The sequence below is a fragment of the Lynx canadensis genome, chromosome D3, assembly GCF_007474595.2.
Source record: "Lynx canadensis isolate LIC74 chromosome D3, mLynCan4.pri.v2, whole genome shotgun sequence".
In the NCBI taxonomy this organism is placed as follows: domain Eukaryota; kingdom Metazoa; phylum Chordata; class Mammalia; order Carnivora; family Felidae; genus Lynx; species Lynx canadensis.
The window spans coordinates 30993371-31020498 of record NC_044314.2 but is presented as its reverse complement, the minus strand read 5'-3'; the positions used below and the strand labels follow the sequence as shown (position 1 = coordinate 31020498).

Here is a 27128-nt window from a genome sequence, read left to right as displayed (position 1 = left end):
TCTTTTTGCATTATTCCCAGGACAGCCTGATAACTTTGGGGAATGCCTTCTCTCATAGCTAAGCCTTTTTGTATTTCCCTTTAGCACTACACGGTTAGCACTTTTCTAATAAAGTAAAACCTTGGATTGCAAGTAACTTGTTCTGTGAGTGATCTGCAAGATGATCAAACATTTCTAATAAACTTTAACTTGATAAACAAGTGATGTCTTGCAACACGAGTAGTATGTGATGCCCAATGTCATATGATCACAAGTGAGCCAATGGTTCTTCTCTCTCTCTCTCTCTCTCTCTTTTGCTGGCTCTCACGGTGGGATTGTGGGTGATCATCTCCCATGCTTAGTCTCAGGCTGCATTGTTTGGCAGAAATCATTGATTTTTCAGAACATTGGAAAGGTGCTCACAACTGGCACTAGGGTAATTTTTGTCACTTCAAAGCATCTATGGACAGTCCTTTGCTTTTCCATATATGAGTTAGCTTAGGAATGCTTTGCTTCATTCTAGGTCAGGCTGCCTGCAGATATAAACCCTTTCCTCTGCTGCCTTACTGCAAGTTACATTAAATAGAGTATATTACAAGAGTTTATTAAGACTGTACTGTAGTGAACATCTGTGCAAGCATATGGCATGGCCCCCATGAAGAAAAAAATTCCATAGAGCCAATAGATAGCAGTATTTCCGTTAGTGATAGTGAAAGTCATCCTACACAGTAACCCTCCTCTCTCTTGTTTCCCTCACACCAGCTACGGAGGTTTCTAAAGGTAAGTGCAGGTTAATTTGTTTATTCTTCTTTATATTTTATATTGTCTTTATTATTTTGTATTGTATTACAGTACTGTAATCATTTTTATATGATTTTTGGGTTGTGAAACAAATCATCTGAGTTTCCATTATTTCTTATGGGGAAATTCACTTTGATATACAAGTGCTTTGGATTACCAGAATGTTTCTGGAACTAATTATGCTTGCAAACCAAGGTTTTACTGTACTTCTATTTTCTTTGATATCAAGGTTAGCACTTAATTTGTAAACATGAAAGAACACAGTAATTTCGTAAATATATACATTTTATTTACCTCTAAAAGAGCCAGGCTATCCTCCTCCTCCTCCTTCCACGATGCCCAGCAGGGAGATCAGTCACACATTACTACTCAGACACAGTGAGAACTGCAGAGACCTGCATCTGGTGTCAGGAGTATGATGTACTAGTCCTGGCTCTAACAGGGACTTGGTACTATCAGTGAAGTCACTTGTCTTTTTAATCATTGGAATCCTATTCTTTTTTTTAATTTTTATTTACTTTTGAGATGTGTGTGTGAGCAGGGGAGGAGCAGAGAGAGAGGGAATCCCAAGCAAACTCCACGCTGTCAGTACAGAGCGCCGCATGCAGAGCTCGAATTCATGAACCATGATATCATGATCTGAGCTGAAATCAAAAATCGGATGCTTAACCCACTGAGCCACCTGGGAGTGTTCATTTTTAAAGCACAAATATCTACCTAGGCCACATCAAGTAAGTCATATATACTATATCACATTGAATAATATAAATCATTGAATAATTTATTATATGAAAATAATGGGTACAGCTAATTAACTATCCAGTTCTACATTAGTTACAATGCTTGCCTCTACATTATTCTTCCAAAATTCTTCTAACAATTTTCTGGATTATGAGGGTTAGAAATAATGTAACATAGGCTTCCTCTTTTTTCAAAGGTTAAAATAGATAGTGATGTCTTAGAGGCCAAGGTTTTACCTCTGATTTCTACTTCTGATTTTAAAAACGGTTTTCATGGATGTCTCAGTGCAAACAGCTAAAAAAACTCTAAATCCAATAAAGGCAATGGAATTGTTGTGTGGTACACTTTTATTATAGTAAACAGTTCATATTGTACAGTAAAAGCTGATTCATATCCTGTCATTTATCAAAAGAAGAATGAAAAATCTTCAAGTCCTGCCTTGCTAACTGGGGAGGATGCAATTTTTCTTTCAACATTATGAGAAATAAAACATAATAAAAATGATGAAAATAACTGTCAAGTAAGTTGACACTGGTAAGAGGCATACACTGTTTACCTATGGCATCTTTTCCAGAGAAAAATCTTGAATATACCAAAGGCTGTAGAAAAATTGTCTTGAACATTTATATGGCTCCTCTCTCTTGGAACTAAGGAGAGGGACAGCCAAGAGCACCCACATCTGCTCCTGAGCTCAGTGAGCTGGGTGTTAAGTACAGGGGTTTATGGGAGTTTTCTCACTGGGTTGTCTTTCATTAGGCATCCTTCTGAGGTGGACACTATTATCCTGGCTTTCAAAAAAAAAAAAAAAAAAGAAAGAGTTCATGTAGTATGTGACAGGATTTAAACACAGTTCTAAATATGTGCATCTTTTTGTTTAATGTTTTTTTTTTAATCTTGGAATGTTATTACCACATGTTTCAATTTTTTTTTCCTTTCACATAAGACCTTCATCCAACCTCCTCTAAACTGAACTCCTCATAGTTCTTCAGAATCTGCTCCTCTTCCTATTTCCTTAGTCAACAGGACTAGTATTGTGTCTCTTAAATCCTTGTCCACAACTTTCCCTCATATGTGAATGCTGGGTTCCTCCAAAGAGTTTAGCTACCAGAACTGCAATATAAGACCAAAATGGAATAAATTGTGAAGATTATTTGACACTTGCCTTGTAAAACATCCAGCTATGGTTCCTGCCTCCTTAAGAGAGGTGTTTGCTCAGAACATCAAGACAGTGGAATAAGGGGACTTTTGATAATAGCAATACAAATAAGTTAAGATCCCATTTTTGTCTGCACTCATCTGCTGCCTAATCTTAGATATGCCCCAATTCATATTTACCCATTTGTAACAAGAAATAATAGAACCTCATAGATGACAGATTTAAGGAACATAAATGTGTTTACAGACAGCATCTACACAGTAGGCCCTCAGTACATAGTAATCTCCTTCTTCACTCCTTAGCTTACTTTGGAGCTGTATAGAAGAAATGTAAAGGTTAGGAAACCAGGCAAACAAACTAAAAAGGAACACAAGATCCCAAGGAAGGGTTACTTAGGAAATCAGAAAACTCTTCATGGTTGGGGATTACAGTACTGGAAGGATGGAGAATATGGATTTACTTAAGAGGTGTCACTTTTTTTCACTCAACAACCAGGAAGAAGACACACTTCTACGAAATCCTGGAATCTATAGCCAAAACTACATCCGTTCCTTTCCCACAAGGTAAAAAACACCCACGAGTGAATAAGATTGATAGTATTATGGAGATTAGTTTACATACGGCTTTCTATTTTATTTTGTTAAAAGTAAGTAATTTCAAAAAGTGGGCATTTTATATATTGTTTGTTACAAGTCATGAGGAAGAGCCCTCACAATGCCATCTCAGCACTGTCAGATGTAAGACAATCAAGACTTGGTTGTGACTGTTGCTCAGGGTTACCGTTTGGTCTTGAAGCAGGACTGCCCCTGAGGCTTTCAGAGTATATTTGCCTCTTCAGTTGAGTTCCACAAATATTCCCTTGCTATAAACTGGATTTACATGGGAAGAACCCATGGGAAACAACATAGTTGTCACTAGTGGGAAGAATTAAGGAATTTACTTATTTAAAAGGCAATTTGAAATGTTTTAGAGAACACTAAAATGACAAGGTATGATCCCCTAGAATACAGTAGCGAGATCATGGTAAATATGAAGTTAAGACCTAGAATAAAATTATACCTCCATCCATTTTGATTAGGATTTTGAGTTTACATAACTTAGATGTCAGATTATTTACCCAACTTCTTTATTTGCTCTCATTTCTGCATATGCTGTTATTCTAGGTCATAATTCTTAACTTCCATAAAGATATGCAGGCTGTTATATAATTCCACAGAATATATGGTTTTAATGATCTGACCTTTGAAGCCGTTACCCCCACAGAACTTTAGCCTGTGTTTCAGCATAGGTGTTTGAGGTTGCTGTTCTGTCTTCAGTCATTCATTACCACTCATCCTCAAGTAACCACAGGTCTGAAGTACCATCCTGAGTTCAGAAAGCCCTAAACAACTGTCTGAAGAAATCTCCCCTTGGATTCATCGTTATTAATTGTGGAGGAAACAAAACAGCCTAGGATTTGTGAACTTCATATTATGGAAAATTTTACCCTACAGTCATAATGAAGTTAAAACTGAAATCACTTCCAGGAAATAACAGTCCTTTTCTTATTTTTTTTCCTTATTTTTTAAGCATTGAGATTATAGTTGATGAAAACTAATTTGCTTTATTTAATTTCCAATAGTATTATAATATTGCCTTTCCCTCCTTAACAAAGTCTATTGAGCTAAAATTAAGTATTACAAAAATAAATAGAATAGAGCATATAACCAATAGATACTAAATTGGAAAGATAATTACAGATCTTCCTTCAATCAGACTGTCCCATCTAATGGGGCTATAGGATAGCAAACTTGTTAAAGGACATTAAATTGCACTTGATGCTCAATTCTGACATAGTCTCTCCCTGACCCCTCCCCCTACTAGTGGCACCTAGCCAATTAATGGCTACACTGCTTGTTGAAAATCGGGTTGCCACTGATTTCCAGACAATTGCTTCAGAAAAAGGTTTTGTCTTTATTCACAAAGGCTTAATTGGAAACCTCCCGTCCCTCTGTTAGGGAAAGGTTAGTGATAACTCAGATGCAGATGGAGCCATAAAGAACCCTCCCCTCGGGATCTCAGCATGCTGGAAAAAGGATTTTCATAGGTCTTTAATCTTAATCAACCCAAGGAAATGCACCCAACCTTTTTTGCTTAAATTGTTTATTTTAGTTTCAGTGTTTGTTTGTAATTACTTGTTAACCTCCACTACTGTCACACTGTCAACATATTAACTTCAGCAGTTATCAGGAGGGAATTAAGTATTCTGAAAAATAAACAAACAGGGCCCTCTGTCAGGCCTTCAGAGGTTGAAAAAATAAGAATACAGTGGATCAAATGAAATTCTACCTCCTTGTTCTCCCTGCCCCTAGTGAAGGTATAACAACGGATTCAAACTTTATTCTCTTTTCATGAAATTCCAACATAAGTATGTATTAAAGTGTTACAGAATAGTAAGATTATAGACTTTCTTGGAATGGATCTTAGAAATAACCTAGTCAAACCCTTTATCCAAAGCACAATTTCTCACTCCTGCATTTCTTTCTTTTTTTTTAATTTTTTTTTCAACGTTTTTATTTATCTTTGGGACAGAGAGAGACAGAGCATGAACGGGGGAGGGGCAGAGAGAGAGGGAGACACAGAATCGGAAACAGGCCCCAGGCTCGGAGCCATCCGCCCAGAGCCCGACGCGGGGCTCGAACTCACGGACCGCGAGATCGTGACCTGGCTGAAGTCGGACGCTTAACCGACTGCGCCACCCAGGCGCCCCTCACTCCTGCATTTCTAATATTCATCTTTCATATCCATTCAAACACCAAAATAAATGTGTAAAAATATACTAAATGCACTTATTCATCTTCACTGCCATTACAGTAGCCCAGGTTAACACTGTTTCCTGATTAAACTGTTGTAATACCCTAATTATTATCTCTTTTTTCTCAACCTCACTTACCTATTTTCCTCTCAGCAGCTAGAATGATCTTTTTAAGCCAATCAACATCACCTCCTTTCTTCCATGATTACTTTTGGATGTTAAAATAAAGACTAACATCTCACAGAAACCTGCATGATCTGGATCTTGCATATCCTTCTAGTCCTATCTAAGAATATCCCTCCCCGTGATGACACATCTCCATCCATACTGGCTTTCTTTAGTTTCTTATTTGCAATGAGCAACTTTTTGTTTCCTGCTTATTTGCTTCCTCTGCCTCTTCATTTCGCATGCTTCTCAGCTAGAACATTACCTCCATACAGAGCAGGCCAGAGTCTCTCAGGCCAGCCTAATTCTCCCAAAACATGTTATGAGAAATCTTGCACTTGGTTTCATTGAGTTTATCATAATTTAAACTTAGATAATTATTTGTATATAGGTTTTATATCTCTCCTCAACTAGGCAATAGGCTCCATGAAGTAAAGACTGTTTCTATGTCAGTGACCACTGTATCGTTGGCACTTTATTTTTTATTTAAAAAAATTTTTTTTAATGTTTATTTATTTTTGAGACAGAGAGAGACAGAGCATGAATGGGGGAGGGTCAGAGAGAGAGGGAGACACAGAATCTGAAGCAGTCTCCAGGCTCCAAGCTGTCAGCACAGAGCCCGATGCGGGGCTCAAACTCATGGACCGTGAGATCATGACCTGAGCCAAGTCGGACGCTTAACCGACTGAGCCACCCAGGCGCCCCTTGTTGGCACTTTAAAAAGTGCCTGACATATGGTCTGGCTCAATAAGCATTGGTTAATCAAAAGAGTAGCTGAATAAATGACCTTCCTTTATTTTAAGTTTATTTAGTATTTTGAGAGAGAGAGAGAGAGAGAGAGAGAGAGAGAGAGAGAATCCCAAGCAAACTCCATGCCATCAGCACAGAGCCCAAAGCAGGGCTGTATCTCATAAAGTGTGAGATCATGGCCTGAGGCAAAATCAGGAGTCTGACACTTAAACACCTGAGCCACCCAGGTGCCCCAGGAACATTCACTTAAAAAAATACCATTTCCAAGTACTCCTTTTGAGACAGGTCATCCCACTAATGGCACAACAAATTCCATCCATCCTTAGTCTGGTTCTCAAGCTACACACAGTTGGTCCTGTGTGGGTGTTAAGATAGTATATTCCCCTTATGCACTTACTGCTGTTTTTTTTCAGATGACTTTTACTCTAACTTTATCTTCTTTAAAAGGATTAGTTTTTAACTGCTAGCTGCCTCCCTCAGGATCTTGATTTCCATGTTACTTTATGGATTTATATTTAAACTATTATGCACATTCGCTTTAACTTGCTTAAATTGCTCCAAGAGGTAAACTTCACAGCTGAATCCTTAGGGAAATTGTCCCTTCTATTGTTCTCAGGACACTGCACTATTACTTCGTCAACCTCCCTTACATTTTCCTCTTAGTATCCTATACTGGGCCCTTTCCCTCTGAATGGCTCCTCCTTGTTCGAATTAACAATCATATTCTCTACTCCATTCTATTAATTCTGCAGGCATTCCCTTGGCAAGTTCATCTTCTCCCTAAGCTTCACTAGCACCAATGACTGGTGACTTCCTTTCTTTATCTCTTTCTCATACTCACCTTCTGAGTTACAGAACAGAGAAGCTTAAACAGGTATTTTTAAGTGTTTCTAAAGACAGTCTTTTCTTTAATATGCAAAAATATTAATTGGATGCTACTGCTATTAGATATAGTTGCAGTTTTTGAACAGTGTACTCACAGCTTATGTACTCACTGAGCAGAGGCCCAGTGTCACTTTGGACATCAGATTCGAAGAACTACAGGGCTTTTCCTGCAGTTTTGTCTTGTAGCTTGCTGTATTTATCTATTTTTATTTCACATAAAAATGACTTATAAAGCAGGCATGTAAATAATGCAAGAAACACAAACTGCAAAGCTCAAGTGCAAAATATATGACATATCAGAATCAAAATTGGATAGAATTAGAAATAGGGTAAAAACTGAAAGCACGAATTTTAATTAGGATTATAATTAGGATAAATAACATTTATCCTAATAGTCTTATACTTGGGTTCAAAAATCATAAAAAATGCAGAGATGCTTGAGGTCTTATTTAAAAACCAGTTCATGGAAAATGAACTGCATGCTCAGTATGATGAACCAGGAATATGGTGTCATTACAATACTAGATGCAGTATTAAGCTGAATAAATATAAAGAAATATATAAATATATATAAATGTAAAAACACTAAAAATAAGAAATTGAGCAATTGTACTGCTTTTGGCACAGGTCAGAAAACATCTGCTGTCATGTCTGCAGTTTTGGGTATCGTGTTTTGAGGAAAATACTTATTGAAGTATGCACTAACATGGAAGTCCTGATGAGCAACAATGTCTAATATCATTTCCTGTGTGCACAGTGACAAGATAAAAATAGGAAACACTGCTAAAAAAAAAAAAAAGTAAAGGCTAAAAGGATGGAGGCATTATTTCTTTTATAAGAAATATTTAGAGTATGTTTTATCACAAAGCAACTCTTTAAACCACATACAGGGATTTTTTTTTTAATACTGTATTCATGGCTAGGATTGATTGTCCTCATAACCTGTGCAGATTACATAGATGTTTATATTCTCTCTCATTTTCTATTTATGTAGGGGTCCTAGAATCCCAAAGCTGTGTTGATGTCAGGCAATTTGAAAGCTTATGTCCGATCTATTTATGAAACAAAGCAAAACAAACCTCTAACATTTTAAGCTTCTTTAAGTGGAAGTAAACTAAGGGTTTGGGAGTTAGCCCTCAGGGAATGGTGGCTCTGTCACCTACCAGCACTGTGACCTTGTGCAAGATACTTAACTTTACTAAGTCTAGTTTCCTCATCTTTAAAATGGAGATAACAGTGCCATTAATCCCTTTATTCCCTGATTCAATACACATTAACTATTCTTCCTGTCAACAGTAAATTCCAGTGACTTCATCATCTCACCCTATTTTTCATTCCAGTTTTGTTTACTTCTTTGCATTGGCTCATTGTACCAGATTTTCCTAGTGTCACATTATCCAGAGAAAAGAACTAAGAGCCACAATATTTAGTGCTAAAATAAGAGAAGAAAGGAAGTAGCTTGTTACCTTTTGAATTCACTAATACATCTTTTTTTATTTACAGAAACCTATTATCTACCTCTCAAATGGCCATTTGTTAATTATTCATTGTATTTACTTAGGAATAATATAGCAGAAGTGACATTTTAGATGATGGAGTTAATTATCTTTCTGTTCCATTTACGTCTTTATTGAAACTTTCACTTAAGTTACCCAACATTATGTCTTCATTTTCTGGTAAGATTACTACAACTTAGATTCAAAAGATATATATTCAAACAGATTGTGGTAGTAACTTTTGTCATATAGATTATTGGTGATGAACAAAGCTAGAAAGTAAATTATTAATCTCTATATATTAAAATCTAAAAAGAGGTTTTTTAGCAACTACATTTGATGTTATAAGGCTACACAATGTTATTTAAAGGTAAAACAAATTAAGAAATGTAAAAATTAAACATTTGGTTTAAAATGGAAATAAGGTAATTCTTAATGAGTTTTGATATAATTATGTTTTTTCAACTGATTAAATAACACTCATGTTTTAAGTTAAACTGAAGAATGGCTCATGTTTCACAATGTAGCAATTCGATATTCTGATAACTTAAGAGTTCTTACACTGGCAAGGGATTTATTACCTAAAAATCACTCACAGATAAAATAGTATCTGAAAAAAATTTTAAATTATTCACCAATTAGAGAAGGAAATGTTGAACTTTCTCAATAAGCTAATCTTTTTATGACCTATTAGATGACAAGCAGTAAGTTTCTAGTGAGATAAAGTAAGCATAAAAAATTCCATGCAGACAAGTGACATCAACAAGACGGCCAAATAAAATGCCCCGTGTCTATATCCCTTCTCCCTCAACAACAATTTGGCATTCATCCATAGACAAAGTCCCTTTGGGATCCAGCACAATACACGAAGGGATTCAGTGGGAGTCTTGCTGAACCCTGCACTGAAAAATGGGCCTGTAGATTTCAGTACCACCTTGAGCCCTGAGGTGGCTCATGCAATGGCTCCAGTCCCTCTCAATTACAGTCCAGTAGCCTCTAGAAAACTCTGATTTAGATAATTTGCCCATGGTTGAGAAAGTCTTTGTGGAGTCCAAAAGTCCACTGGAAAAGTTCCAACACCACCATTAGAGAAAAAAAATAAAATCCAAGTTTGGACACACTGGATAAGGGAAGAGAAACCATTTGATGCTTCCCACATCACCCGTCTTACAACATGGCACAGCTCAAAAGAACCCTTTTTAGTTATGATTTCTTCTGTGTGGGAAAGTGACAGCATGCGAGCAAGTGCCCAGCTTCCCTAGCCATGTGGGACACTGCCACAGAGGCCCGTTTCTCTCTTTTCTCATCTTGGGTACTGAGTCCTGAGCTGTACAACCAGGGGGCAGTGAACTACTGGGAGAACAGCAGCCAGGGCTCTGAATCTATCTAAAAGTATGTGGATCCTACAAACTGTGTCATAGACTCCTTTGGGAAGCCCACCCATAAATCACAGGTGTGACTTACCTGGGCATTTCCCCAGATGGCCCAAGGGCACCCCAGAACTACACATGACTTACCCATACACCTCCCAACCCAATGGGTTGCTCCCTGTGGGCACTACCCACTGGCTGTGAAAGCAAGCTTTCACAAATGGCTAGTGAGCATGCACAGAAAGCCTGCTAAATCTGCAGGAAAAGACCATAAACTTTAGTCTTAACACTGCCCTTGGAGGAGCAAAAGAGAGGGTGTCAGCACCTGGCATGCTGTATTACAAGAAAGCATACAATCTTAAGAATTCTGCCATGGGAAGGAGCAATAAGTGCAAAGTAGGTGCATCTATAAAAGGTCTGAGAAAGTCTCAGAATCCCTAGCAGGGCTGACACAAGGTTTTCTTCTCTCCCAAAGTAGTCAATAGTGACTAGAGGAGGTGACTGCTACTTCAAATGTGAAAATAGCAATGCAAGATGTTAAGGGACATGAAAAATCAATGAAACATGATACCAACAAAGGATCACAAAATTCTTACAGTAATTGACCCCAAAGAAATGGAAATGTGCAATTTACCCAATAAAGATTCAAAATAGTGGTTCCAAGGAAGTTCAATGAACTATAGAAACAGACAATTCAGTGAAATCAGGAAAACAATACACAAAATGAGAAGTTTAATAAAGAGATGGAAATCATAAAAAAAGGAAGCAAAACTCCAGGAGCTAAAAAATACAATGAATGAAATGAAAAATATAAAGCAGAAATAAATGAAATAGACACCAGAAAAACAACAGAAAAGATTAATGAAACTAAGATCTGGTTGTTTTAAAAAGATTAACAAAATTTATAAATCTTTAGCTAAACTAAGAAAGTGAAAATTCAAATAAAATCAGAAATAAAAAAGGAGACATTACAAGTGATGTTACAGAAATTCAAGGAATCATGAGACCACTATAAACAACTACATACCTACAAGTTGGATAACCTAAAAAGAAATTCCTAGAAATGCATAACCCACCAAAACTGAATCATGAGGACACGGAAAATCTAAACAGACTAATAATGACTTACAAGATTGAATCAAAAACTTCCCAACAAATAAAAGCTCAGAAACAGATGGTTTCATGGGTGAATTCCACCAAAATTCTACCAAAGTCATTTAAAGAAGAATTAATTCAATCCTTCTCAAACTCTTCCAAAAAAAAAAAAAAAAAGAAAAGAGGGAATGCTCACAAATTAATTTTATAAGGCCAGCATTACCCTCAAACCCAAGCCAGATAAGGACACTATAAGAAACTACGGGCCAATATCTCTGATGAATATAAATGCAAAAATTCTCAAAATAGTAAACAGAATTCAACAGCACATAAAAAGATCATACACAATTATCAAGGGGGATTTATCCCTGCAATGCAAGAATGGTTCAATATGTACGAACCAAAAAATATGCTACACCACATTAATAAAATGAGAGATAAAAATCATGTGATTATTGCAATAGATAGAAAAAAGGGCAAAATACAATTTCCATTCATGATGAAAAACTCTCTCAACCAATTGGGTATAGAAGGAGTGTAACTTGGGGCATTTGGGTGGCTCAGTGGGTTGAGCATCCAATTCTTGATTTCACCTCAGGTCATGATGTCACAGTTTGTGAGATAGAGTCCTGCATCAGGCTCTGCTGATAGCACAGAGCCTGCTTGGGATTCTCTCTCTCCCTTGTTCTATGCCTCTCCTCTGCTCATCCCCCCCCCCCCCCGGTCAAATAAACATTAAAAAAAAGGATTGTAACAACTTAATAAAGGCCATATACAGTAAGCCCACAGCTATCATCATAGTCAACAGTAAAAGGTTCAAAGCTTTTCCTCTAAGATAGAATAAGACAAGTGATGGAATCCCACCACTTTTATTCAACATAGTACTAGAAGTACTAACCAGAGCAATTAGGCAAGTAAAAGAAATAAAAGGCATCCAAATTAGGAAAAAAGTAAAGTCTCTTTTTATAGATGGTATGGTCATATATATAGAAAATCCTACAGACTCCACTAAAAACTGCTGGGACTAATCAACAAATTCAGTAAAGTCACAGAACACAAAATCAACATACAGAAATCAATTACAATTCTATACACAACAAACCATCTAAAAAAGAAAACAATTCCATTAATAGCATCAAAAACAACAAAATACTTAAGATTAAATTTAACTGAGGAGGTGTAAAATCTGTACACTGAAAACTATAAGATGAAAGAAATTGAAGAAGACACAATATAAAGATACCAATGTTCATAGATCTGAAGAACTCATACTGTTAAAATGTTGATACTCTTCAAAGCTATCTATAGGTCAATCCCTATCAAAAATCCAATGGAATTTTTCATTCAAATAGAAAAAAATTGTAAAATTTATATAGAAAACCAAAAGACCCTAAGTAACCACAACAATCTTGAAAAAGAACAAAGCTGGAAGCATCACCCTTTCTGATTTCAAACTGTGTTACAAAGCTATAATAATGAATACAGTATGGCACAGAGAGAAAAACAGACATAACTAATGGAACACAGTAGAAAGCCCAGAAATAAACCCTCACATACAACTATTACCTAGCAAAGTACCAGTAATACTCAATGGGGACAGGATAGTCTCTTCAGTAAGTGGTAATGGGAAAACTGAATCCAGAAAGATGAAATTGGACACCCATATCTTATATCAGTTACAAAAATTAACTTTGAACAGATTAAAGACTTCAATATAAGACCCAAAACCATAAGCTCCTAAACATTGGAGAAATGCACCTTTAAATTGGTCTTAACAATAATTTTTTCAATATGACACCAAACGCACATGCAGCAATAGCAAAATATAAGCAGAAGTACATTAAACTAAAAAGCTTCTGCACAGCAAAAAGATCAATCAACAAAATGAAAAGGCAGCCTACAGAATGGGAGAAAATACTTGCAAACCATATATGTGACAGTGGGTTCATATGCAAAATATAAAAGGAACTCCTATAGCTCTATAACAAAAAAAATCCAGATAAAAAAATGGACAGAGGACCTGAATAGACATTTTTCCAAAGAACATATACAGATCACCAACAAGTACATAAAGTATCAGCAGAAGAATGCTAATCAAAACCACAATAAGATACCACCTCACACCTGTTAAAATGGCTACTATCAAAAAGACAAAAGATAAGTGTTGGCAAGGATGTGGACAAAAGGAAATCCTTGTGCACTGTTGGTTAGAATATGAATTGGCAGAGCCACTATGGAAAACAATAATATAATCTGGTAATCTTAATTTTCAGTATATATCAAAAGAAATGAAATAAGGGGCTTGAAGAGAGATTTGTATTCCTACGCTCATTGCAGCAGCATTCACAATAACCAAGATATGGAAATAATCTGTGTCTGTTAATGCATGAATGAATGCATAATAAAGAGGTGGTATAGATATACAATGGATTATTATTAAAACATAAAAAGAAGGAATTCCTGCCATTTTGACAACATGGATGGATCTTAAGGATATTATGCTAAGTAAAATAAGTGAGACTGAGAAAGACAAATACTGTATGTGGAATCTAAACAAAATAAGCTCATAAGAACAGAGAGTAGAATGATTGTTGCCCAGGGCTGGGAGTGGAAGAAATGGGGAAATGTTGGTCAAAGAGTACAAACTTCCAGTTATAAGAAAGAATAAGGTCTAAGAATCTAAGCTATAACATGGTGACTGTAATTAGCAATATTGTATTATATACTTAAACGTTGCTCAGAGAGTGGATCTTCAATGTGCTTACCACCCCCAAAGTGGTAATTCTCTGAGATGATAGAGGTGTTACTTATCCCTGTGGTAGTCATTACACAATACACAAGTTTGTCAAATTAACACATTGTACACCTTAAACTTATATGATGTTATATATCAATTATACCTCAATTAAATCTGGAAAAAAATTCTTACATACTTTTGTACTTATTTAAGGTATTGACTTACTCAAATCCTTGTAAATTCAAAGTTGCTTGATTCCTTTCTCTGAATGTTAAAATAATGGAGTAAAAAAAATAAAACTTGATTTCATCAGTTATATATATATTAATTTTCTCAAAGAGAAATGTAATGACTATCCTGAGCAGCATGATTGTCCTTCTTCCAAATGTTTTTTTTTCAATATTTATGAGACAGTGTTGGTTATTAATGAGAAGATCAGTTGGGGAAGATTATTTTTTCAAATTTATATTTTAATATTGCAGAAAGATTTTATGTGTTTCCATATAATTCACATGCTAGGATATATTTTAATCAACAAATAAGAAATTATCAATTGATTATTTGTTAATAATTGGTTATTAATTATATATTTCAGTACAAGGGATTCTTCAAAGTCTTCATACCATAATGAGACAAGATTTTCAGAAATTACACACATAACAAGATTAATTGAAAATGAAGTGCATATAAATTTAGATTTGCATGAATTTATATTTATTTCCCAAAGAAGAACAGAAAAGTAGAAAATAGATAAAAGTAGAATGCTCAAGGAAGTTGTCATGGGATAAATAGGATTTTAATTACTCTTTGTTGAGTTCATTTCACATGTGCTATAGACTTTTCCTTTGTGAAACAATGTTTTGAGGAGTAATATGGCTTTTCTTTTTTTTTTTTTTTTTTTTTTTTTTTTACATAAAACCAACCATAGGCAAAATGGATATAAATTCTGGATCATATATTGAGAACTTCTACATAACATTAAAATAATCTCCCAACCTAGGAAAGCATTTTTTTTTAAAGAAAGTCCTATACAGAGCCATTTTGAGTATTTCATACAATATAATGTCATAATAATCAATTGCCTTTTCAAACTGTTCTAGTCTTTGAGCCAGTGATCTGATTGGTGAGCAGGCAACATGATGGAGTTATAAAGGAGACAAGTAGACAAAGATCCAGATATTCCATCCCCTGTTTTAAATGTTAAAATCACTTTATTAATTTTAACATCTTGGCAAAATTATTTTGCTGATTGTTGAGGAATAAGTTGGTGAAGGAAGAGTTAATTTTAACAGGGAACTAGACAATGCCTAACTAATGTCCCGCAATTATAATAAATTTTAGTGTCAGTTTAAAACATAGAATCTCTGGGGCGCCTGGGTGGCTCAGTCGGTTAAGCAGCCGACTTCAGCTCAGATCACGATCTCACAGTGAGTTCGAGCCCCGTGTCGGGCTCTGGGCTGATGGCTCAGAGCCTGGAGCCTGCTTCCGATTCTGTGTCTCCCTCTCTCTCTGCCCCTCCCCCATTCATGCTCTGTCTCTCTCTGTCTCAAAAATAAAACGTTAAAAAAAAAAATTAAAACATAGAATCTCTGATGGTAAGACACGTTAAAAGTCTCCAGATAATAGTTTTTTTTTAATATGTCATTAACTGGTTTTATAGCATATGACCCCCCTGTAGATAAAACTGTGGTCAAACTTGATCACTTTATTTGTCATATACATATATCTGAATCTTCAATGTCTTAGCTTAGGCTTTTAGAATTGGAAGGGAAATCAGAGGCCAACTACTGTATCCAGGAAAGTTCTCAGAAATGATCCTGATGGTTTCCAGACATACTTGGCTGTTGGTACTAAGAACCTCCACACCTCATAAGGCAACTCTTAAAGTGGTTCAAGGATTCCAAAATCTACCAAAGAATTTATTCTATTGAATAGTATTTCCTGCTACTGTTCTCCACCAACAGTCTCAATTCCTCCTGTAGAACTGTACATAAGGAAGTCTAATTTCTGCTTCACTGGCACTTCTCTCATTATTTAAATATAGGCCTCATCTCATACCAGTGACAAGCACTGACTGAGTGCTGGTAGTTTTATGAGCAATGTGCTAACCATCTCAGGTTTCTTCAGTTTTCATGTTAGGATTTGTCCTGGGGCTTGAAACACCTCTGTTCTCACCAGGCTCCACTGAGGGATTCAAATATCAGCCAATATATATAATTTGCTCAAGTCATATATTATATGACACACTGGCAAAAGCTCTGAAGAATAACCATATATCTTTTATTAGATACTTCTCATATGGTATTTGAATTCTACTGTGGTAGAGACAGGCTAAATGCTCACCAATCCCATTTCTTCTTTTTGGACACATAGGAAGACTATTTCCCATCCTTCCTTATATGTATGCAGGGGTCATGTATCTGGAAGATGACCAATGTAGGGTCGTCAAAGTTATATAAGCTACTTCCAGGCCTGGCATAGACCCCTGTGTCACTGTCACTCTTTTCATTTACAAACCACAGTGGAAATGTCACAAGCCTGAGTGAACCTTGGACTTCTGAATCATCCTGTGGACAAAAGCTGTCGAAACTACATCAGATTCTAATATGAGTAGCACACATTAAGTCACTGAGAGTTTGTTTCCTTTTACTATAATAGAGTCTAACCTTCTTCAATTTACTAAGTAATTGATGTCTGAAGTGGGGTGTTGTAACCCAAAATCAAGCTCATGAAATTGATTTGGTAATTGGGTGGCCTGCAAGCTAATATCACATGCTACATATGAGATTCTAGAAAGATGGAATTCAGTGATATACAGTGGCAAAAAAAATAGTAAAGTTGTTACTCAACAGATCTCAGAAGACAACACATTTGCCTAATGAGATTGTGGCACTAAGGCAAGATTTGGAAATTAAAAATGTTAGCAGTATGCATTATATTTTTATTGTCTGTGCTTGGCAAGGGTTTGTAAGATAGAGATAAGTTAAGGCAATAATTGGCTAGTTTTCAAAAAGATATGAAAGAGAACAAAGAGAATCCAGAAAAGTGGTACCTTACTTGGGCAATTACTTGTAGACCAGTATTTCCAAGTAGAAATCTGAGTCACACAGGTAATTTAAATTTTTCACTAGGAAAAATGGCTAGTAATCCATATTTAAAAGTAAAAAGAACTTGGTTAAGTAAAATTTAATAATATCTTTTTAAAATTTATATGAAATATTTCAATGTGCAATCAATATAAAATATTAGTTAAGTATTTTACACTTTTTTTCATACTAAGACTTCAAAATCCAGTGTGTTTTACACTTACATCACATCTCAATTTGGACTAGCTACACTTAAGTACTCAGGAGACATATGTGACTGGTAACTACAATATTAGACAGTACTATCTATCTAAATAGATATAGAATTTTGAAAAGATTTTGTGTAACAATGGGCCAATTAAAGTTCTCAGTTGAGTAAATTGATTGAGGAGAGACCAGGAGAGAGGTTAAGGCTCAACTATATTATTTTGGACATCTCTAAAGTGGCTGCCATTAATCATAGAAAGAGACACATAGTGTGAGAAAACAAATAAGCAAACCAGTTTTAAAAGTTATATCTTGCAACGAATATTAAGAGCAGTCACTAAAGCATATTGATCAGAAGTTTAATAACTTTTTCTGGGATAAGCATTGCCAAAGAAACCATATGTTCAATTTAAATATGGTGGACTATTCAAGACTTAAAATCGAGCTTTCAGTTCCCAACTTTTAATAGACAAGAGTCAGCTTTCAGGTCTCTATAGGCTCGGAACAAAGTATGCTTCCCAATGCTCAAATCAAAGATTAATCGGGTATTATAGAGATCAATGGGCAAGAGAAGAAAGAGGCTCTAATCAAGTAACCTACCTTGACTCCTGATAGAGAGTCTTTTCAAATAACTGTCAAGCTGAATTTCAGAATTACTAAGGAGTGGCAATTGCTATATTTCTCATCTGTTCCATTTTGTGAATGGTAAAATCTACTGGATTATTCAGGTTCTATTCTGTCCCTGTACAAGAAATGTGACAAGAAGTACATAACTTTTTCTGGTGCATAGGTCACTGGACAAAGAATCACAAAACACATGAAAATTACTATACTTCTACCATAAAACCACCTGTGTAATCACATGTTTTCTTACCCCCTGTGGCAACTGTAGATACTCTGTGAATATGACGGTTTCACAAGATGGAAGGAGCCTAGATCCTTGTGTCACTACTTGGAGAAATGCCACCTAACAGAGTTGCTCAACCTACATCAGATCATGGCATGAACTGGAATAAATCCTTATGTTGTTAAATCACAAGATTTTTGTTGGTTGTTTTAGAAGCTAGCAAGTATTACCCCCACTAGGGCCCTTACTCTAGTAATGTATAAGCTTCTAGACTTCAGAATCAAAAACTAGCTACCCTTTAGCCACTATCAAGGCACTTTGCACTTAACAGACTAAAGAAAAACAATGAATGAATAAATAATGAGGAAATAGTTCAAATACCCTAAGGTAGATCATGCTTAGACTCCCAATTGAAACAAATGATCATTTGCTTTTATCATGCACTGGGAATGTAAAGCTGGAAAGTTAAAAGAATATCTTCATGCTCATGAGATGTGACTTTAGTGCCCATATGGAAAGTCTTTGCTGTCAGTTTCAACAGTTCATTGAAAATAGCTGGTATCTGACCTGGTTTGATCTCCATCTAATGTTGTTTGTTACTGAATACTTTATGTCAGTATGAGTGTGTTTGCAGTCGAGTGTAAACAATGAGAACTCTTCATTTCTATACAGTGTTCCTGTTAGTCATTCTGTAAGTGGAGCATGGAATTTTGTATGCCCTCTTTTATTTAGAGTGGCATTATAGTATGCAAGTGTTGCCTTGGCAACTCCACCTGATTTAAGCAATAAGACACAACAGAGCATGTTTTATGGGGCAATTAATACATGTTTTGGTACATTTCAACCTGATGTTATTTGCTGCCCAAGGTGCTTATTAATAGTCCTATAAAGCATTTGCAAACAACATTGCTCTGATAAAAATGGAAGCATTCATTTTAAAAATTCAATTTCAGCAAGCACTCTTTTAATTACTTTTCAGAGATGTTTCCATTTTAAGAAATAAAATCTGATTATTAGTGGGCATAAGACTGGACCCTGAATAGGACAAAGTACAGGTAAGTTTTGAGGCATCACATTGCTTTAAAACAGTCTTTTAACATCGCAATTTTTATTACATTCAGATCTAAAAGGAAATCATGAGCCAAAGGGGCTTAAGGCATTCTGGGTAGCAAGTGAATTAAGCCACTTAAAAGTGAAGAATTATAGTAATAATTGAAGAAGGGAGTCAAGATGGTGGGTTAGATATCAAAAAAGATGAAAATAAACTTTTAAAGACAGGATGTCCCAAGGGGACTTTTTTATAAATACATCTGCATTTCTAGGCTAACAATATACATATCAAAAGACATAAACTGGACAAGAAGGTACATTCATCCTGATATGGATTAAGGTTTATATTCTTGGGAAATTGAAGATAAATGTCTTCCATGTATCCCCAAGGTTTTACCCATATCTAACAAGATACAAATGATTAGCTTATGGTCTTGGTCCTCAAAGTAGGTGTTAACTACTTTGGTTGATCCAAACCAACTGTCTCTACTTGTTTACTCTTTATCATCATCAACTGACCAAAACTGATAGTCTCTAAACTCCTGTTTTGATTTCCAAGTAAGATGAATTTAAAAATCTGTATCATTCTGTTTTTCTAGCTGTGTCCTAATCAGGAAAGGGGCATATGAGGTAGGGTGTGAAGGGTTCTAGGCAGTTTGAGGACATTAGACAGGAGACCAAGAGTTCTTAATAGAGAGGCTTTAAGGTTATTGAGACAACTTTCACTAGCACAGATTTTTTTTTTTTTTTAACAGCAAAAGCAAAACCAAGAACAAAAGAAAACACCTATCTTTGTCTTTTTTTGGCTATCAAAATATGAGACTAAGGTTCAAGATCAATGGTTCCTAATGCTTTATATGAATTACACCTGTTGATATGTACCATAATAGAAATTAAAACTAATAATTTTAATTATATTAATTCATTTAAAAATAACAGTGATATAACATTGTTTGTTACCATAAAATAACTTTTTATTACAAGTGTTTTTTCCAAAATAAAACAGATTTATGAGACAAATTGTATTGTGTTACATCTCTACAAATCTTGTTAATGTCTGGGCAAATATAAGGAAGTTGGACTCTGATATTTGTTTTTCATTTAATATGTTATAATATATTGTTTTTGGTAGTATATGCAGACAGTCTGGGCTTATGAAGTTGAAAAAGGCAGGAGTATTTGAATAGACTTTTTGGGTAATTGTGAATATTGTTCTTTGCAACTAACATAGTTGCAACCTGGAACCCGAAACCATATGAGTGACTGGTTTGCACTTTCTTATGTTTAAATCTATTTGTCTATCTTACATTTTGAATGGAATTTTTTACTCATGCCTGATTTTATAATCTCATATATTGATCATTGGAAAATATTGGTTCACTGAGTGATGTTGTTCTTCCAAATGTTAACACATTAATTATATAATGTCAAAGAAATCACATTTATAAATATCACAACTGAACTCATAAGAGAAATCTTTATGTAGAGTAGCTGCAACTACTACTGGGCTTCTATATACCGCAGAAGATCTAAAGTCTTTTGTGGACTTCCCCTTTTGTCAATAAAATACTTTTAAAAAGACATGTATTTAAGGGTAGAGATTCAATAAAATTCATAATTTTTACTGATTCATCAAGGGACTTTTTAAATGAAGCTGCCCTGCCTGCCTTCCTTCCTCTTCCTCTTTTTTTTAGGACTGCATGGCCATGAAAAATAGAATGACTACTAATACAATTTAGTGCCACAGCTTTGATTTTTGCTAAAGAGCCAGAAGCTTCACAGTAAAAGAGGCTAATAGCAAGTTAGACTTTTGATGTCATGGGGTCTCAGGGGTCTGTGGATTGCATTTTCACTGTAACTATTCTAGATTAACATTTTGCAGAGGAATTAACCCTACATTTATTTGACTTAAGTAAATGACTACTGAATTTGCAAATGAAATAGTTATAAAATTTTCCATACTCCCCTAATAGAGGAGGCCATACTAAGTAATACTGAGGAAATGCAAGACAGTTCATTGTAAATAGGAATTTCTATGCTCAGCATGTGAGAATTACTTTTCTTTTGAAGGAAATAACTTTTTATCACAGTAATTTTGAAGGATGATTCTTATGTTCATGGGGGGTGTATGACTTTTAAAAATATCTTGTATTGGTCACACACGTTCATATTTTCTTACATTTTTGTGTTGATGTATTATCCCTGTGGAATTGATCTTTTAAATTATGTGTCTCTAAGTTTTCAATTTATAAGTTGCCTTAAATTAAAAAAAAAAAGACACCTTTATTCAGTGTGGGGCGTTTCTCCTTTAGAATTTTCTTGATAAGACACAGTCATTAGACAATTCTGTTTTGTTTTGTTTGTTTTTAGAATGGGTTATGCCATTTGATACTTTTAAGCAGCCTTTAAAGCATTTGTGTTCTGAGAACAATACTGTTATTTTAAAACATAGTATCTGAAAACTGTATCATAAATACTGAGTCAGAATTTTTTAAAAAAGTAAAACATTTACAGTCCTTGTGTTTTTGCTATTATGGAAACTACTGTACTGTCCCTTAGAAGTACAAAGGCTAGAGGCACGATTATTTTAATACAAAGTGAGTACATAGTTCATCTGAAATAAAATAAAGTAGATGTGAGTTTGCTTGGGAGCTTCAGCAGGTACTGGCATAAGGAACAATCGATGCTAAAGATGTTAAGGTAGGATTTTTGATTATACTGGCTTATAGAGAAATGAAAAAATATTCAGGAATTCTTCTTTTGGCATATGTGGATGATGTGTTACGAAGAACCCAGCAACCCTAATGAGCTGTCAGGTGGCCAGATAGTCAGAATTTTCAGTATGCCGGAATAAATACAAACAAAGGATTAATGAATATCTGGAAGGCTTAGGATGGCATCTCTTAAGGTTGTTTTGCTCAATGGAGCAAAAGCAAAATCATTTAGCATCTATTTTCTCACTTCAGTGTTGAATGAGCTAACTGAAAACATGGAGTTACTGCTAGGAAGAAGTAAAATATTAAAACAAAGTTCTACATCACAGATGCTGGCTACTTAGCATGCCTTGCAGTCTGCATTCTGCTACAACACATCAAGAGAATTTGGAAAATTATGTACTTCATAGAAAAGAGATTATGTACTCACGCAAAGAACATACGTAAAGAATGTGTAAAATCATGATCTTGTAGTATACTATCGCTAAAGAGTTATTATTTCCTCTCTAAAGGGAAAGTATAGTTCTATATCTTATTTCAATATATGTGCCATGATTAAAAAAAAACTATATTTAATAAACTTATGTACACATCATTTGAACGAAAAAGTTTGCCAAAAGAAAAAAAAAAGATTTAATTCTTTTTACTTGGAGATCAAGAGGAAAAGGGGGTTATCAACTGAAAGTTTGATTAAGGGGAAAATTAAGTCATCTGTGTTTAGTAGTTACCTCTTAAAACTACTTTGGCTTTATTTTGTAAATGTCTAAAAGAAAAGTAGGATATATATATATATCTATATATCTATATATATAGATATAGATATATCTCATCACTGATTTATAGTGACTAGACTCAATAAATAATTGCCAACAATTCTAGCAATAACCAAAGTACAATTCTATTCCATTTAGACTAGTTCTCTACCAATACCAGTTCTAAATGTAAAATGATACAGATACTGTCACAAATGTTAGCCTTTTAAGGTTTATTAAAAAGATATGACTTTCCCAAAATTTATACTAGTACTATTGCAATAAGAAGACTTTATTTAGAATGTGTTTACTTGGGGGGGGGGGAATTTGTATTAGATTTGACCTTGTTTTCAAGGATTTTACAATACTGTTGAAATAGGATAGGCAGAACAAAAAGTTAAAGTCATATGTACTTATCACAGTATATGAATAGTAACACAAAGATATCAGAAACATTAAATTTATTTTAATAACAAAGATAGCAGAAATGCTAAATTCAATTTTAAAAATTCTGATTATATTGTGCTTTGAAAATAATCTAATTTGAGTCATAATATTTTAGTACTGGAAAGAAATTGAGAGAAAATATGAGGCAAATTATTTATTCAAATGAAAAAGGGATGACAAGATTATAAAACAACCAAAATTCTGTAACTAGAGGCAGACTTAAGTTACTTAAATTCAAATCTCCTAAATCCGTTATTTTCTCTCCATCACACTAACCTACCCAATCATGATATGTGGATTTTCATCAAACAAAGCTTCATTTTGAGCCATGAAACTAGAAAATTCCAAAAAAGTATTAAAAGCCATGTTAAATTATTTACTTAGTTAATAAGAGACAGTTCTAAATGAAATCTTGTATATCCATCCATTGGGATAAATGTTCAGCCTTTTTAATCTCACCTATATGTGTCTACTTTTTACAACTAATTACTACTAGTCCTGAAAAAGGTATTACATGAATCTGCATGTAATAAAATAACTGTCTAAAGACAGAGGGAGGTAGAGAATTAAAGAATTGTAGGGTAATATTTAAGGTATGATTTGGGTCATACTAATAATGGGATTCATTGTTGTGCGTTATTACAAATACCCCTGTCAAAATTACTTACTTACAGAAAAGAAATCATTGCTTGCCTTTGTAGTATAACTCCACAAGTGAACTTGCAACACAATCTAAGAAAGACATGCTCATTAGTGGCTCATTACTTACAGGGATAATTGCTGTTCATATCAGCAACACAAATCACAGAAAAAACTTATTAAAGTAACCTATTAATTTTTTTTCCTGACGAGCTTCATTATACAGTATCTTCTCCTAATTAATGTAATCAGTACCATAAAAAATCACAGATGAAAGAGAACCATTAGGTCATCTGCATTCAACTACCTGGAAATGGAGAGGCTATTCTCCTCAATGACCAGTCCATTAATCTCAAGCAAGGAATCTCATAGACTCTGCTATAAATAACAGCTTCCTCTTTAAAAACCCCTACCTATGACATTAAATCTCTTTACTCCTAAGAAAATCCCTTGATTTCTTTAAGAGGAGATCGGGAGCTAACGTTCAGAGCAACTTCTCCACATGAAATTTTTAATGCCTTCTCACTAACTCCAGTATAAAGCCTCCCAATCTTAAGATATGAAACCTAAACTACTTCCTTTGCATGGCCTTCAAACAGTGTGAGCCACACTAGCTTTCTAGTTTCAGCTTCCTAGAATTGTCTGCTCTCTTAATCTGAATCCTAAAACTTCAGATCAATCTTCCCCAGTGGTAGCTCTCTAACAGGATTTACAGTTTTCTCTAGTTTTGCTTTAGTCCATGCCATGCTCCCAGTTTGGAATGCCAGACTCATTCCCTTCAGCTTCACAAATGTGCAGGGAATTTCAGATTTTGGCTGGGAAGTTAGAGCATATGACCCCCAAACCCTCTCCTAATACTCAGATATTATTATTTCATTTCTGGTCAATCCCTGAGATGTCCTCTGTCATTCAGATCAAATGGACCATACAGAGAAATAGAAGCTCTTGAATGGGATTATTAGCATAGACATGATTAAAATTTAAATGCTGCCCTGGCTTCTTGAGCTGTTCTAGCATTATCTGTGGTTTCCCACTGAATATTAAACGATAGGACCATGTCACCAATAACAGAAAACCTTCCTCAGAGTTTACAAACTGCTCACATTGAAGGCATATTTATAGAAGACAACTATGTGCAAGGATATATAAAGCAGAAATTGTGAAGCAGGGCCACAGCCAGAAAATAAAGAGCTAAACTAAAGTTGGAGGGTCTTACAAATGCTTTAGGCCACGAAAGACAATGTGTTAATAATCTGGGAATGCCACACAGGCTATAAAGATCTGGTAGGAATTGAAAAGTTAAATACAATCAGATGGTTAAACTTTCTGTTTAATCTCCTTGATAGTAGGGCCTGAAAATTTCTTTCTTTTTTTTTAAATAGGTAAAATTTTAAAATAGGTAAAGTGATAAACAGCCAATAGATAATGCTATCTATAACTCTACAAATTGCCATGCTTTAGTTGAACAATATAATTAGACTTGAATGATTTCATTTAAAACACATGGTAAGGTTCTAGAATTTTGGATATCTGATCACTGACAAAAAGGCATGAAATACCAAGAGAACATATATACAGTGATGAAGAAAAAAAATCAGCAAATGTTCCAGAAGAATAATTACCCAAAGAATACAAGCACTCATACTTAATGTCAAGCAAGTATAAGGTAAATAAGTATGAAATACTTGTGTATAAGTATTGAACGTTTCTAAACTAATATGGAAGTGGTGGACCTATAAGTACATAAAGAAGATGCTTGCAAACAGAAGAAACCCCAGAGACCTAGAATTATGTAGAGTAGTACACCATCTGAGATAGGAGCAACCCAAGTCTCTTGGTGTGAACATTTTATTTTTATTTTTTTTAATGTTTATTCATGTTTTGAGAGACAGAGGGAGACAGAGTGTGAGTTGGGGAGGGGCAGAGAGACACAGAATCCAAAGCAAGCTCCAGGCTCTGAATTGACAGCACAGAGCCCAAAGCAGGGCTCAAATTCACAGACCGTGAGATCATGACCTGAGCTGAAGTCGGATGCTTAACTGACTGAGCCACCCAGGTGCCCATGTGTGGACATCATTAATGCTGTTCATCAACTATTTCTATTTTCTAGGATATAGTAGCATTGAATATCCTGGTTACCTATAAAATTAGTTGTGGCCATATGACATGGTTTGACTAAAGATATGAGAAGTTTTAAGAACTAGTGTACAAGTCTTCATATTCCCATTTTCTTGCCTTGAGAGGCATGGATATCCAGATAAGGAGCTTCCCTCAACTTAGGTCCCTTAGTGAGGATCACGTGAAGGAGAACTTTCTGCCAACCGAAAATTGACAAGAGTGTGAAGAAAAAATAAAGTTTTGTTGTTTTAACTCACTGAAATTCGAGGAACATCTTCAGCATAAACTACTTCATTTTGAATGATATACAATAAAACCTTGGTTTCAGGGCATAATTCATTCCGGAAACATGGTTTTAATCCAAAGCATTTGTATACAAAACAAATTTCCCCATAAGAAATAATGGAAATACAGATGATTCATTTCACAATCCAAAAATATTATGAATAAAAATGATTATACTACTATAATGTAATACAAAATAATAAAATAAAAAATATAAAGAAAAATAAATTAACCTGCACTTACCTTTGAATATCTTCGTGGCTGGTGTGAGGGAGATAAGAGGAGGGTTATCCTCCTATTGTGTCCTGTTGTGTAGGACAGCTTTCACTATCACTAACCGAATCACTACTGTCTATTGGCTCCATGGAATCTTTTTCTTTTCGTGCCACTGACACTTGCTTTTGCCTCCTTTTGAGGATTTTGCAGAAATGTGACATCGTGTTGTCGTTAAACAGATTCATTGATCTCACTGCTACAGCCTTATTCAGGTGGTGCTTTTCTACAAGATTTTGCACTGCTTCCCACATTTTACACATATCCCTAATCTCATTTGAAGTGGGGGTTTCCTCTTTTTCTCCTCCTCCTTTGTGAAAAAGATGCAGATGTGGGACTTCTTATAAAATCTTGCAATTTTGGCCACTTGCATACCTCATTAGTACTTCTCAATGATTTCCTTCTTAATTTCTACCATAATCATCTCCTTCTAATTACTGCTTTTCTTTTCAACATTTTTCTGCATGGGGGCCATTGTATATGCTCACATGGATGTTGACCACAGTACAGTGGTCAACAGTACAGTATTAATAAACTCGTCATATACTGTATTTAATGTAATAATAAGGCAGCAGAGGAAAGGGTCTATATCTGCATGCAGCCTGACCTAGAATGAAGCAAAGCATTCCTAAACTTACTCATATGGAAAAGCAAAGAACTGTCCATAGGTGCTTTGAAGTGCCAACAAATACAGTAGTGCCAGATTTGGGCACCTTCCAACATTCTGAAAAATCACTGATT

The 27128-nt window shown here is 35.1% G+C and overlaps 1 protein-coding gene and 1 long non-coding RNA gene across 2 annotated transcripts in view; one reads left to right on the top strand and one right to left on the bottom strand.

Annotated features, from left to right (window-relative positions):
• The window catches only part of RIT2 (Ras like without CAAX 2), a 354435-nt gene that overhangs the window by 52576 nt on the left and 274731 nt on the right, over window positions 1–27128 (bottom strand). The window lies entirely within an intron of this gene.
• Window positions 1438–18298, top strand: LOC115528470. The gene is made up of 3 exons (XR_003973266.1): window positions 1438–1511; window positions 3173–3240; window positions 18155–18298. It is a non-coding gene; the product is annotated as an uncharacterized LOC115528470 (long non-coding RNA).